This window comes from Lagopus muta, chromosome 2 (assembly GCF_023343835.1).
Source record: "Lagopus muta isolate bLagMut1 chromosome 2, bLagMut1 primary, whole genome shotgun sequence".
Classification (NCBI taxonomy): domain Eukaryota; kingdom Metazoa; phylum Chordata; class Aves; order Galliformes; family Phasianidae; genus Lagopus; species Lagopus muta.
In genome coordinates, this window is record NC_064434.1 from 52,945,660 (window position 1) to 52,961,246 (window position 15,587).

General features: G+C 38.9%; 1 long non-coding RNA gene across 19 annotated transcripts in view; it reads right to left on the reverse strand.

Annotated features, from left to right (window-relative positions):
* The window catches only part of LOC125690124 (uncharacterized), a 76,922-nt gene that overhangs the window by 49,357 nt on the left and 11,978 nt on the right, over nucleotides 1-15,587 (reverse strand). For 17 of the 19 annotated variants that reach the window (XR_007375524.1, XR_007375511.1, XR_007375510.1 and 14 more), the window contains exons 2-3: nucleotides 14,193-14,286; nucleotides 3,037-3,215 (exon numbers count right to left, since the gene is read on the reverse strand). This is a non-coding gene — a long non-coding RNA (uncharacterized LOC125690124). Of the gene's footprint in view, nucleotides 1-3,036; nucleotides 3,216-14,192; nucleotides 14,287-15,010; nucleotides 15,474-15,587 lie in introns of those variants that run through there. The other 2 variants (XR_007375516.1, XR_007375517.1) reach the window with 2 other exon arrangements.

The following is a 15,587-nucleotide window of genomic DNA, read 5'->3' on the forward strand; positions in this document are numbered from 1 at the left end:
ATAAGGGCTCAGCCCTCCAAAAGGCAAAGAGGCTATGATTCTTTTATTTCAGTTACCTCTTCCCCAGTCAAGAGAGTATTCTATAAAACGTTAACAGTCATGCCTTGTTTTCTAATAGCATGTGGCTTTTCAAAGTTTAAACCCTATTGGTCTTTTAGGGATGCTCACAGCACAGTGCAAGTTCCTGTATAGTGTGCTGGCCAACTGCTCCCTGATCTGCTCAAAACTGAACCCTTCAAGTGAATTGTGTTGTTAATATACACTGAATGCTGGCTTCACAGCATCTGAGTGCTTCAGTAAGGCAGAGCCTCCTGCCTCCCTGAGAGGGGGCACTTCATAGGATGGTCCCTGGATACCAGGTCAGCATAGCAGGGACTGCAAGGGGTACCCCCTTGGTGAGGACCAGGTCTACCTGTGCTCTGTTTGTCCCTAGAAAGGAGTTGAAGCAATGGTGTGCCACTTACACACTTGCTGCCAGCTGGCCCTGTTTTAGTACAGAGACCATTGCATTTTTAAAGTGTACCAAAAAAAAAAAAACAAAAAAAACAAAACCTTTTATCTCATAATGCCTTCAAAACTTTTCATTTCTGAATGGGCACTACGGCATTTACCTCAGCTCCACTGTTATGGAAAAGTTTGCCTGTTGGCTGGTTTCTTTTTTTTTTAGTTTTTAAACTGCTACTGTAAGGACAAAGATCATGTTTGGTTTTCATGGTTTTTGTTTGTTTGTTTTGAAAGCAGAAATAAATATAAGATCAGGAGTATCTCAGAAATGGCAAAAAAAACAAAAAAGCATTTCAGGAAACACATTTACATTTCAAGGTACCACTCTGTAGAGGAAAAGTTACCCTGAGATTTCAAAACCAGAGGCCATGTGAGTTTAATAATAGCAAGTGACAGAAGCACAAGCCATAGGTATCTTAATATTTTCTGTTTAGTTTCTGAAACAGCTTTCAAGTCTGGCTACTCCTTTATTTCAATTCCTCAGGATAGCTTTGGGCAGTCATGAATGTAAACTGAACTCTAAATTCCAAGGAAACTAGTTGGAGTTGGTAACCTAAAACAGTACTCTTGCTACATACAAGAGTAGTTTGGGAGGAAATGTTATGTCACAATACTCTGTGTTATTCTCTACATCTATTGTCTTCTGAAGATTTTTCAAGATTATGTCAACCAGAAACACATCTCTAGTAAGCAATTATCTTTTAATAAGCACTGCAATATCTAAGCAATGTTCATTTTACATCTTTTTTACCCGAGCATCCAGATGCTCTTGCAAACAACAGCCCTAGAAATAATTCAATTTCAAGGATGCCTTTTTATACTGATTGCCAGATACCACAGGGAAAACTGGATAACAAACAGGCTAAACAGCTGCATGTATTTAATCCAAGAGCAGCTTTTTTTAGCACTGCTTTATGCTAATTTAATAATTCATTATAAAAGCTAGCTTAGAAGGTTGACATCTCAGTATTGTCAAGTAGCCACACTTGTACTGAGATCTTTTGAAAATAAGTTAGCAGCTTGAAACACAAACCTGTACTGTGCACTGTGCCCCCAGCATCATCTGCTAAGATGAACAGCAGCTGTAAGAGCACTGCACTGGCCTAATGGGACAGGCCCCTCAGGCAGCTGGCTGGCAACAGGAGCTTCTCCACCCCTGACTGTGCTTGGCCCCATCTTGGAGACTGTAGCTTGGCACCATATGTTCAAACTGTTCGTTCAGCCCTTCTTGTTTAGTCAACATACAGCTCTACAGACATAGGTCCAGTTCAGAACAGTTTCTGTGATACAAAGCTGTGGTGGTGTGCTCTCTCTGCCCCGAGCTTCCTCCTTCAGCCTGGCTGTTATTCCCAAGGCCTTGGGTACAGACAGATAGTGATACCCCAAAGACCTTGCTCAGGACTTCCACAATATTGTCTCAAACTCAGTGCTCAAGGAACTGATAGCAGACACTCAGTTCAAGAGGTGCCAATTGAGCCCGCGCTTAAATACTGTATCAGCTAATCATCTTATCCAATGGACAGTGACCAGCTAAGAGCTCTCTGCTGTATGGTAGCTGGCTACAAGACAGGTTCTCCTCTTGAAGAGGACATCTCTTGATGTTACAGCTGCACCAAGATTCCCTTACATCTTGGTGTCAGGATGCCTTGCTGATACAGATTCTTAGCTGACATAGTTTTAAGCTTTGTTAAGATTCAGTCGAAGATTGACTGTGCAAATGTAATTCCTCAGACATAAGAATTCATCAAGTTTGGGACTAGGAGTGAATTCAGCTGCACCTATGTTGCTTACAGCTCTGTGGTTCACAGAGTTTAGAAAGCAAGGGGGTCCACACTGAACCTTATGATTCAATAGGAAGGTGTCCTGGATTAGTGCACTTATGCTGTAAATAATGAAACGCCCATCACTGTTTCGAATCTTAAACTGCTGTCTTACTCATGACTAAGCTTTGTTAATGCATTATATTTTATCAATATATTCCTGCTTCTCTCTTACAAGCGTATAGTATAGTTGAATCCATGCGACAAAAGCCCAGCAAGAGAGATCCTCTCTGGAAAAGCCCCCTTCCCAGGTATCAGTAGCATCACCTCCTGATTCAGAATAGATTTGGTATTTGAGACTTGCTTTGAGACTGTATTTCATCACATATTCAAAGTAAACTGCCTGACTCACCTCAGCACTAAAACACCCATGCGCTAATGCTACTCTGAGAATTCATTTAAGGAGTAAGAGCAATTCTAAAGCTTTCTAAATGGCCCTGGACATTATGGCCTGTTTGCCCAGAAGTACCTAAAGAAAATCTGATCAATGCAATGAAACAGTATTTCTTATCCCCTAAATACTGATAAACCACATAAACCCCTGAAGTCACAATACCAACAGCACATTCCAAAGCATTTCATGCATTCTTATGCATGGTGAAATTTGGTAAGTGAGAGCATAGATACTTTGGAAATGTGTACTGGGGAGATAGCCAGCAGCAGCTTTGTAAAGATAGGGCACTACATTATTCATGGAAAAAGTTATTCTCACCAATTCAAGTGTCCATAGCTATTTTCGGCACTCAATAGTGGCATCAGCACAATAAGTTTCCTGTTTGCAGCTTTCAGAGCACAGCATGAGACCCATTTCTTCCCTAAGACAGTACCCTAATGGATCTGTAAGGTCATCCAGACTTCTCTTGAGTTCTGATCCTTTCTAAGCAGGAGCCTCTGAAAGAGAACAGAATTATTCACGTTACTCTCGCACACGCTCTGCCGTACAGTGCCTCTGGCTCATACAGAGATTTGCAGAGTGAGCCACACCATCTTCTGCAGTAAATATGCCCAGATCCCCTGTCCTCATGCACAGAGCTTAACTATCTTCTGTAGAGAAATGTATCTTAAAAGCTGAGAACCAAAGTGAAATGAGTGGGTAAATTAAGAGTAGTTTTCCTCCACAGAAGAAAATCCATGGAAGGAGATACTACAGAATTTCCAGGAGTCCAGCAACCTTGGAAGGAGTGGGGGATGTCATTTGTATAGCATGGAATCAGACAACATTTGTTGTACTTGTCCTATGGTGTTTGGGGCCATCTGAATTCCAGGAAGCCAAACGACCGACTTTTGTAGGAGTAGGATGAGCAAATTCAATGAAAAATGAGAGAGATCTATGAATTGTCAGTGTAGAGACAAGCAAAAGTTTTGGGAATGTCCTTTGTTCAGCCCTGTATTTTTCCAGTGCAGTTAGCAGACTAGGAACAATAAGCATCACTCTGACTCTTGTTTCATGATAGTATTTCAATGGTTCTTTCAATTGGAATTGCTTTTCACATAATTATTCTGCCTTTTTGTCAGCCTATGCTTCTAATACTGATTCAAATAAAAAAAAAAAAAAAAAATCAAATGGAAATTGATTCAGCATTTAATGAGAAATTATTGCTGCAAGTACAAATGCAATAAACTATTCATAGTAATAAATATAGTTTTAAAGGCTTTACCATATGATCTTGGCAAGGCATGTGATTTCAAGGACTAACTTTCCAAGTAGTTCAATTGTCAACCATTGAATCAGAGGATGGAGGAAGGATTTTGTCTCTTGGGTAGGGAAACCTCATAGAACCAGTTAGATCTCCTGTTAGAAGCAGACTATTTTCCTCTAATTGCAGACTTTTTGGTAGAGCAGATCTCTGCAGGTCCATGATTTATGTTGAGATGATGAGCTTCAGCTCATTGCAGTCATGAAAAAATTAAAGGGATTATTCACTGATTCAGGAAGCATCCATCTAATAGCTGCTTATTAAACCAAATGAATCTCTTTTATAGGACAAACGTTAGTCCTTGACCACTTAATTATGTGTGAATAACCCTGCTTACTCTTCAGGAGATGTACCAAAAGAATGAGCTATCCTAAGCATAATGGCTAACATCAGTCTAAGGCAAAGAATTAAGCACCAAGAACATTGTTTCCTTCTTCACATGTAAAAAATGGAAAAGTGACAGGTGAGAAAGTTACATCATTACTTAACAGGCTTGTATTTCCTTTTAAAGGTATCTATAAACAATATATTATAAATGTCCATGAAAAAATTTTTTTTATTCATTAAACTCTACTTTTATTACAGTAATTCATGGAGTCTCAAATACTGGCCGAGAGTATTTAATACCCTGCAAGTCTTTAACAGCTCATCCCAGAAATCTAACTATACATAAAGTAAGGTAATTCGAAGGCAAACAAAGGAGACTTTGTCAAAGTACAGAAACAGTGAGGAAGTGTTAGAAATGCATGGTGAGGACAAAGGTATGAGACTTCATCATTCAAGTTCTGATGTTAGTTACAAGGCTAATATCCAGCACTGCAATGACAAAGAGCAATTGTATGAATGAAGAGGACGAATGCTGTTTCCACAACAGTTACAGCACACATCATTCCTAGCTCTTCAAATGCCTTCTGAAGGAAAGTTCCTATTTTCTACTTGCAGAAACTGTACCTGATGATAGCACTTTCCCTAAGACTAGCTTGCAGCAGAACTGGAAGGACAAAAAAGAATCTCAGAATCTCATGTATCCAGGGAGTCCACAAAGTCTTCCACTAGCTATCACGTTAAATGATGAAAAAGGCAAAACACTTGAAAATGAAAAGAGCTACGAAAATTGGACAAAGCCCTGAAGAAGATGAGAAAGTTTTGGGGCTCATTTTATCCAAAACCACAGAATGGTATCTGGTTCTCCTTGAAATACAACTACAACTGAAAGAAATGCTACTTTCAAACTTATCAATTCATCTGCTTATCTCACAACTGGCTTTTGCCCTTCATCTTGCCCCCTGGAAAAATGGTCTGCCTTGGAATTGCTTTCCAGAACTTGCCATGGCATTTCTGATGTTTAAGAAGAGAGTTGAGGATGTTTTGAATGAAGGTTGGGACGCTGAGCCAAAGCCCGCCAACAAGCCAGGAGTTTTTGCTTGTATAAGGAAAAACAAAAACCAGGTTTGGCAAATAATTGTGCCTAGTTGCTGCACCCTACAGCAGGATCTGTTGCTAACACTGAATTGAAGCAGACTTTCATGAGATGAAATAACCTCCCCTTCCTCAAACTATTAGGCTATTTTGGCCAGCAGCAGTCACTACTTCTCCAGAGCCAAGAAAGTGAAACTGCTAGCAAGAGAACCTGAACTAGCAAAGGGCTTGAGAGTCTGGCTGGGATATCGTCTCCTGAATAATTGAATAAAGAGTCATACTGACACTATTTGCCTATGTTTTAAGACTAATATTTCAAATATTCCAAGAGACCAAGCTGAGGCTCAATTTCCTTACACTGTTTTCCCCTTTTTCCCTTTAACTCTTGCTCTATAAATAGATTCTATTTCTGGTCCTTATGTAATCCACAGTGAAAAGTACTCAAGAAGACAAATAGTAGTGAATGGGCAAGGGTAAAGGGGCTAAGGAATGATTCTGGGCCAGGATTTTTTTCTTAATATTAGTGAACATAAGGTACATATTGGTCCTTTATTTTCGTATGTTACAGCCCAGCATCCCCTTGGTTTCCAAACAAATGCTTTCACATTTGTTCACAGTTTCTGGCACATATGCCAGGTCTACTTAAAGGGCTTCCCAGGTTTGTATACCAGTTGTTGTAGTACAACAGATATTTTCCAGACAAACTTGTGCTATTCCTCTGTATAATCAATGAATATTAAGATGTTGTAATTACAAAATAAACAAGAGAGTTAGGCAAAGCAGATTACGATAACGAAAAGAGAATAGATAGAAAGTAGATAGAAAGCTTACGGGTATCCTAGGCCATACCCTAGGCTCACTTACAAAACTCCAGCACAGTGGCTCTCTAGAACAGCTCCTTTCCCACCGGCAGTCAGCTCTTAAATGGGTCTAGGAGAGATGGAGCCAGGCTCCACCCCTTCCAGCAGTACAGGTGAATTGCCTTCACCTGTGCTCCTATGGCTGACTCATTGCTCACCTCAGGTGATCAATCAGAGGTTCAGGCTGTGACACAGCACTTCCCATACATCCTCTAACAATATAGTCATTACTTTTTAGCGTGGTGCACCCTTTGAAGCCTCAACTGCTCTTCCTGTAACCCAAACTGATTCACGTCAAAACTCCAAAAATATGAAATATGTAAAAGCTTCTAGCTACTCTGTCTGACTTCTGAAGAAAACCTAATTAAATCCTACCAGAGCACACACTTACTCTTAAGTTGCATTAATGGAAGCTTGGAGGCCACAGCCAAGAATAGGGAATGAGCGCACAAACTCAGAAATGACTTGCAACATGGAGATTTTCAGTGGAACATCTACAGATTGTTCCCCATCTTCTCATAAGATCCTTGATGCTGCTCTCTGACATTCTTTAATCTGAGCTTTGGACAAACATTTGCAACCATTTAGAAATCAGCAATTATGATTAAATCATGAGGAAGTGCCAGGACACCCCAGCAACAGCTTTTTCCTTACAGTAGGTAAAAACTGTGATAAATATTTCATTCCATTTGATTAATAATTTCTACGTTTTTTTAAGAGACATACTGACTAATATATTGCCTTAGGTAAGTGTAATGGTAACTTCCCTTAAATTTTCAGTCTAGTTTATAAGCATAAGGAAATGAAAGAGCATTGCAAGTAGCTATAGCCAGAATCAGACTAATGTATTTGTCAGACCATACTAGATGTCAATATCCAGAAATAGTCCTATACACATATGCACTGAAATGAGAGGTTGTCAAAACAGAAAAGAAAATCTGGTTCTGCTGAATTAATAGATTTATGATATACTCAGCATAGCTCTTGAATAATTTCAGATCTGGAGCAGGTCCAGAGAAGGTCACAAAGATGCTCAGAGGGCTGGAACATCTAAAGACAGATATTAGAAGGAACTTTTATACTTAGAGGGTGGTGAGGCACTGGCACGGGCTGCCCCAAGAAGCTGTGGATGCCACACCCTTGGAGGTGCTCAAGGCCAGGTTGGATGGGGCAGCCTGAGCTGGTGGGGGACAGCCCTGTTCATGGCAGAGGGTTGGGACTGTGTGGGCTTTAATGTCCTTTTCAACCCAAGCATGGGATTTACTCTAGCTAAATAAATGCAGCTACTTTGGATTCCTTTGAACTTTGAACAAGGGCCAAACAGATTAAATTTTATCTGTATTGAATTTACAGGGGAAGATAAACTCTATTTCATTGCAGGAGATAGATAGTGGTTTTTAAATCTCACCAGCCATGAAAATAGTATAACAAACAAATCTTTTTTGGATGGAATGCAGGGAGGAAACATAAGGAAACAACTAACTCTAAATTATAAGCATTGAAGATTAAATTCTTACCATGGCCCAAATAGTGGATAATTCCCAGTTTTAATAAAAAAGTACTGGCAGGAGCCCTTGTGAATATAATTTCCTAAACTTAGTTTAATAATATTCTGGAGAGCAAAGGCAACAACTTTTTTATCACTTGAAAGCCTGTCAGTTTCCATAGTTAAACAATTGAGATGCTTTTAAATATAACATGCAGTAGAAAAGAATAATTTTTTTACATGCTTGGGCAGAGTAGAACTATTAATAAAATAGAAAGAATTCCTAAATGGGTACACAGTAATAAAAAAATGCCAGGAGCCTTAGCTCCTTAGCACCTTAGAAGTCTGGTTATTTTTCCCATAGTTAAAGTCCATGTTGTTCAGAGAATAGATTGGTCTGCTCTGTTGCCTAATTTACAAGTAAATAACATTTTATCTTTTTTTTTTCTTTTTCTTCTGTTTCCCCTTCCTCCCCCACTTCTACCCTTAAGGATAGTTGTCCTCACTCTTGGCTATGGACCAATTTGCACTGACATGATTAAGCAGTGTAGGTATAGTTTGGCACATAAACCTACATTTACAAAACAGTACCTGTGTATTGCTTGTGTATTACCTGTGGACAAAGTACCCATTTGGCCTAAGAGAAATTCTAAGATTAAGAAGCACTGCTTTTACCAGTGAAGATTCAGAATTGTAATAATTGTAATAATTAAAGACTATTGTAATGGACACATGGGGTACTGGCTTTTGTAACATATTCTAAGTGTATATTCACATGGGGCAGCTAAACATTATTCCTGATTCTGAAAAACAAACTGTGGAGCTGTGCTCTAACTTCCAAATGGAGAATAAACATTTAGTCTCCCAGATTCTGAGTCAGGTCATGGCCCAAATGGCTGCAGCACCTCAATGTCAGTTTCATTCCAGGCGTGGGAGAGGACAACTGACGCAGGCAGAAGTTTTTCCACTTGTTATTCAGAACTCCAGCTTTTACTGCTTGCCCCTCGCCAGAACTCCTGAAGATTTTTCTTCTACCTATATCCTATTCCATTTGTTACTGATGTACAGCACAGAAAAATTTAGGCCCAAACCATTTCAGGTTTTTGGAGTTGAAGAAAGTGAAATTCAGGTCTTTGTAATGGGAAGATCTCAGTGATGCTGGCACTGAATAGTAGCACCAGCCTGTTACAACTTCTTATAGAGGTGGATCACAAACACAAAGGTTGCTCCAAAAGTAATGTCTCCTATTCATTTCAATGAAAACTACAACAAATACAGAGAGCACAATGACACTGCTTGATAGAGCAAATTCTCAGCTGTAATACACTATTTTTCAGCACAGTCACTACCATTAGCTAGGCATTTTTCCCACTGATGAACCAGAGTTGCTACAGTGGTACAGTGGTACAATAGTGTTACTGCTTGGACAATGTTGCCAATGTAGTCCATCTTCCATTGGCCTCAAGAGATGGAAGTCAGGAGATGCCAAATCTGGACTATACAGTGGGTGTTCCCTGGTCATAATCCACTAGTTTGCATGGATGAGCTGATTGAGACACTCTTCATTTTTTGGTGTGACAGCTGTGCATGCCCATCCAGAACGTGGCTTATCTTTCATGTTGCTGTCATCACTGCTGAAACACACCACCCACCACCTCACTATGCTCACATCCACTGTTTGATCTCCATAAGCGTTCAACTAGCAGCAGTGAATGTCAGTGGGTGCCATTTGTTTCCACATGGAGGAATTCAGCGATGCACCATTGCTTCATACGCATTTCGATGTCAGACACCATTCTGTTAGATTGCCCCTCTGCTGCCATGTGTCACAGCAACAAAATGTAACAGAACATTGGTGGCAAGGTTCAACCTCTACTGCCATACCACCATCCATCTCTGACATCATAGGCCAATATCATAAAAAAGGAGGCACTACTTTCAGAGCAGCTCTCATACCTGCAGTCTCTAGGCACATCCAATATAGAATAAATCTTCTCAGAACCCAAGCCAAATCAGAGTGAATTAAGCCACGGTGCTGCTAACAAAGTGCTTTGTCTTTTCTGTTGCCAAGCCTGATCTCACTACTTAATAAATACTACACAATTTACTGATCACATGATCTATTATCATAAACATACAATTTTAATTGTTTTATAACACATTCACAAACAAGTCCTTCATTTGCTTTGGAGATGTGGAGACTGGAGTTCTTTGCCAGCAATATTTTAGGCATGCAGCCCATGCAAAACTCCTATCTATTGCTTTAGTTCTAGTACACATTCGAGTAATTGAATCTGATTTTTCATCAGTGCACAAGGGAGAGAAAAAAAGGGAACCAGAGTGACTTACACCGAAACCGGTAAAATCAAATCATTCTGGGATTTGCAAGTAAATATATTTGCCTCATGTTATTTTTCATTTTCATATAACTTGCTTCCAACTGGAATTCAAAGTAGAGAAAAATATTTTTAAAAGTTCTTGAAATACATCTGTTTTGCAGGCTTAGAGGAGTCAGTGGGTTTGAGTTAGGCTGAGATAAGCACTCAGAAGAATGAATGCTTATCTGAACCAACCTTTCTGAGGTTTTTCAGTTTATAAAAAAACATCTTAGCTGCAATCAGAGATGTCAGAGAGCAAGGCTGGTCTTGGGACTAAGGGCTCCAGCCATTATGCTTCTATTTCTGATTCTAACAAAGTCCTCCCAGCTGACCTTCGGCCTGTATTTTTGGCCTCCCTTCATCACTCCACTGAATGCAAAATGGAGATAGCAATACGTCTTTCTCCTCCAACTGTTGGCCTATACTGCCTGCTCCTAATGCTACAAGAAATTAACTGCTTTATACAGAGAATTCCCCATTTCAGTTGGACCTCAGTACAAAGCTATAACATTAAAAACATAATGAAAAGTGCTGGGTACTGAAAAATACATTAGTTTCTTCTCTAGTTTCCTTCGTTTCCCTCCCATCTGTGTTTAAAAAATGCTTTTAAATAACTAACTATACTCAATAATGTCATTCAGTAGGGATGTTAGAAATATGTAGCTAATTTGAATGTGTTAGTGAAAAGAGATTGTTAGTAATTTTAGGAATTGTTGTTTTGCAATGGAAAACATCTGATTTGCTGAGAAAAGTGGTAGCAGGCCATGTAACATCTTTTCAATTCACCTGATTATTTCATATGCAAGTTGATGTCTCAGTCAAGTGATAGCTGCAGAAAAAATCAGTGCTGTCCCAAGGTTGGGCTAAACTGACCTGGGAAAGCATGAGATAGAGGACTGTGCTGAACATTTTTTATCTCACTGAAACATACCAAGGTTTACTGAAACTTTTTTGTTACAAACATTTAAGAGCTCTGAAAGCTAATGCAAATTAGCTAGCAGTTCAAACTAAATGGAGCTAGCAGCAAGTTTTCACACCGCTTCTTGATTTGACTGATGTTCTGATACTCTTTAGGGTAGATTCTGACACTAAGCCCTTTGCAACTTTGAACAATAACAGGAATAGCTGCTGTTCCAATACAGTTACTCAATAGTTTAATGTGAGAATACCATGAAGCAAAGCCATGAATTCCAGCTTCTTGTACCTGTTGTAAACTGTGTATGTATACAAGTTAATAATCTGAGACAGGATACGTATCCATTCAAAAATGGATAGCTGGAAAGATAAAGTCACTACAGCTCTTGAGAGACATCTGTTTTAAAGCCAAGACTTGAAAAAAAAAAAAAAAAAGAAAAAAAAAAAAGAAAAACAATTTTACCAGATCTTGTTGCCAAATACATGCATTGCTCTGAATTCCTGTATTGACTGTGGTGCATTTTCTTACAGCTAGTGAAGCAGGTTGATACCATTGGGATATATATATAAAAAAAAAAAGTTGTCTGAAGTATGTAATTTACTGCCAGTTTCTTTGTACTGCAATGGAAAGATCTGCTGGTGGTTGAGCTGAATAAGCACATCACATGGAAGATGATAAAATTATCCAAGTAAAACCAAGAAAAAATAGTATAAATAAAGGTTTATCCATCATAAATTTTACTCTAGTTCTCTGGTTTTACTTTCCAAAATATTTTAAAGAAATGTTGTTTTTTTTCCACAGGCTGGAAAGCTTTAATGAGCTTCAAGACTGCCCTGTTCCCTCATAATGCTCAATGTGTAATAGGTGAATTTTATCAGGAAAAATGCAATGAGGATTTGACCTCTCTATTCTCAGGAGGGCCCAGAACCCTTATTGTTATTGGGCTTCATATGTAACACTTTGTTCCTTCTTTGGAAAATTAAGTCTGCAATACAGAAAATTGGTGGAATTTTCAGTTTGATTTGCAGAACAATTTAGATGTGGCCCATAATTCACATTTTTCAAGAGAAATTTCTGTTTGTGAATCTCTTAGGATGAGGGTGACATCTAAAATATCATACCAGGAAATCTTGAGTTGTTTATGCTTTTACAGCAAAGTGAAAGCCTAACATTGTGAGCTCATCTTAACCTTAATGGTTTCTCCAGTGACAGTAGGATTACTGAGACAGCTGAAGCCTGCACTTTAAGCCATGAAAACCTAACAAGACAGCCTGGGGTGTGTGAGGGACTGAAGTGAGAAGCTTTCATCTCCATGCATCTGTTTCCATGACATCCTATTCCTGGCTTTGATAGACACAATCATGTCTGATCTGCTCTTGTCCATTCAGAATGTATCTGCAAGGAGTGATTTTCTAGACCATTGTTTTTGTATCTCACCTTGCATCTACCTACTCATGCTGCTTTTTCCTTTAAAGTCTAGCTGCGGTACTTTTCCCATTCAAGGTATCCCATACTCTATCTTACCTCACTGACCCTTTTTTTCTTATCAGTACCAAGATACTGATAGGCTTACAGTGCCAAACTGTATCTCATACCCATGATGTTCCTGGTTCACTGTTCTGTTAAGTATGAAAGGTAACCCAGATGTAAGCACTTTATAAACTCCCTCAGACTGTTCATTCAGACTATTCATTCACTCATTCAGACTAGTTCTTAAAACTTTGCTTGCTGTGATGACTACCAGAAGCCATGGTTACTGTGCTAAGTCTGTTGCTTATTTTACTGACTAATGAGGTCTGTTATTTCTTTGTATACAACTAACTGTTGGTTGTCATGTTGTGTGTTTGGTCTATAAAGACTTTTTTATTTAAGTCTACTTAAAGCTTTCAGAACTATGCCTGTATAGTGCACGATGGGCAGTGGATTAATGCGACACAGCAAAATCTTTTCAACTAACACTGCATTCTGTGTTGGTGTAGAAAAGCTGCATGATCCATCTGTGAAGTCCTTAAAAAGTAAAACAATGCTATTTTTCAGTAGTTTTTTTTTCTTTGCAAAACTAGAGAGCAAAACAAAAATATTCTATTTTCCACAACAGTTACTTCAAAAGAAGATGAAATAAGAATTGAAAATGGCATCACTCCATGCCCAGAGAAGAGCCCAATAAAGAAAATTAAACGAAAAAAAACAAACAAGTACATTATTCTACTGCTCACAATTTTACCAGATTCTGGTATCACAGCCATGATTCAGCTCACAACATTCTCACATCTATTTTTTAGTAAAAGGTAACCTTCTCTCTTCATGGAAACACACAGCTGATTTCTTTACTTACAAGCGAAGGCAGGTTTCCACTCCAAGATTTAAATACACTGAACTCTGCAAACTATACCATGTACTTCTATTATTATGCTTTCAGGTTCAATTTTTATGTCTGGTATTTTAGGGAGAAGGCCTTCTGACTTTCTGATGATGCATTTAAATGAATAAAGGGAGCCATGGGGGATAGCTGGAGGCCTAAAAAATAGAGCACACTCAATGCTTTTATGAGTACTTACATTTAATTAAAGAGCACCATATGCCACCAAAAGTACTGTTGGCTGGGTAACGTCCCTTTTAACAGATGTGATTACAGACATAGGGTAAATATTATGCAAAAAGACATAATAGTAGCGTAGCCCATTGGAAGGGAGAAAACTAGTAATACAAAAACTACTCTAAACAGCAGTGTGCTGTTTGGCAAGGTTATAGGCTTGCTCTGGAAATACCTACTTTTCAGCCTTGCGTAGGAAGGATTTTGAGCTATCCAAGCTTCACCATTTACACTTATCTTGAAAACATACATTACTGTCCTCCAAAGCACACAAATAAACTCTAGGTTTTATATTTTACCTCAGAAAGAGATCAGGCAGAACTACAATTGACATTTAGTGCAAAACAACCTGTATCAGAAACTTCCAGTCCATTCATTCACGCTTAAAGCACGCGCACTTACCCAGCTGGTTCCTGTATTCATCATCAACGAGAAAGTCCCTGGTAGGAGCTAGCCCTGGCAATCTGCACCTCACTGGCATTTAAGAAAGCATTGGGACTATTCCAGCTGGACAGTTACCTCTCTGTTATGAGAGCCATTCCTCCAAATCCTGGTGCTCTCCTTCCTTCCACTCTGCCATACTGGGGATGGAGGACGGTGAGATGATGATTTACTGGAAAAGGAGAGGATCAGAAAACAGTAACAGGAGATTGAAAAAAACAAACAAACAAAAAACAAAAAACAAAAAAGAAAGAGAGAAAGAAAAGAAGAAGGTGAATGGAAAAGAAGCAAGGAAGAAAACACACTGTGAAATTATTTAAAAGTTGCCTGGGCTTTACTGTTATGTCTTCCCATACAAATTGAAGGGCAAGTACTGTTATGTGAAGGAAGTATGTGCTAATGGAAAATGGGAAAGGTATTTAAAGCATTTATTCCATATTTGTTCTTATTTGCTATAATATCTGTAATATAAAAAATATTTTTCCACCACATTTGTATCATTTATGTAATTTAATATTATGGACAACATAGCTTTATATCTACCTCAGTTACTGCAAGATAAAGTAACTGTTAACTGAATCAATATACACTAAAACAGACAAGCCACAGGGTTGGCAGACTGACAGTTGGGACTGTCAGGATGTAATATTTTCTGTAAGTAATTATTCTTTTTTGCTGGCATGGAAACACGCTTTCAGCTGCTCTTGGCTTCAGTAAGAGTTATGTCCAATTAAGGTAATAGAAAATCCTCCATTAACATCAATGGGCTGGCTAACATCTTCAGAAAATGGCTGTGGTTCAGCTAGTATATGTCTGACAAGAAAATAAGCTGAAAGAGGATGTCAAAACTACATCTGTCTGAAGATGAGAATGGATAAAAGTTACTAGTTTCTTACCAAGAGAGGTGATGCTCCACTATCTTGACTGATGTAACTGTATAGTTTTTAACTCTGAAAGCAGGTCCTTCCTTAACAATATTATATTTATCAGGAACAAGCTATGAAAAATCTTTTCATCTCTTTCTTTGAAAAGATGACTAATCTCATGTAAAGGGAGAAATTACTGATGCAGACTGTCCTGATGTTAGTAAGCCTTTGGTACAGTCCCATTTTGTACTCAGAATACAGCCTGACAATAAGCCTACAAGAAAGTCTGCCTCATCTGAAACTCCAGGTGAGGGGAGCGGATTCTGTCCCACTGTGACAGTGGAACAAGTCCAAGACCTCCTCATGCAATTGAATATAAGTCCATTGGGCCAGATGATATTCACCCTAGGGTTCTGAAAGAGATGGCTGGTGTTGTCGCTGAGGCGCTCTCCATCGTATCTGAAAAATTATGGCTCTCTGGTGAAGTCCCCTGTGACTGGAAAAAGGGAAAAATTACTCTCATTTTTAAGAAAGAGAGAAAGGAAGACCTGAGGAACTACAGGTCAGTGAGTCTCACCTCTGTGCCTGGGAAGATCACGGAACAGAT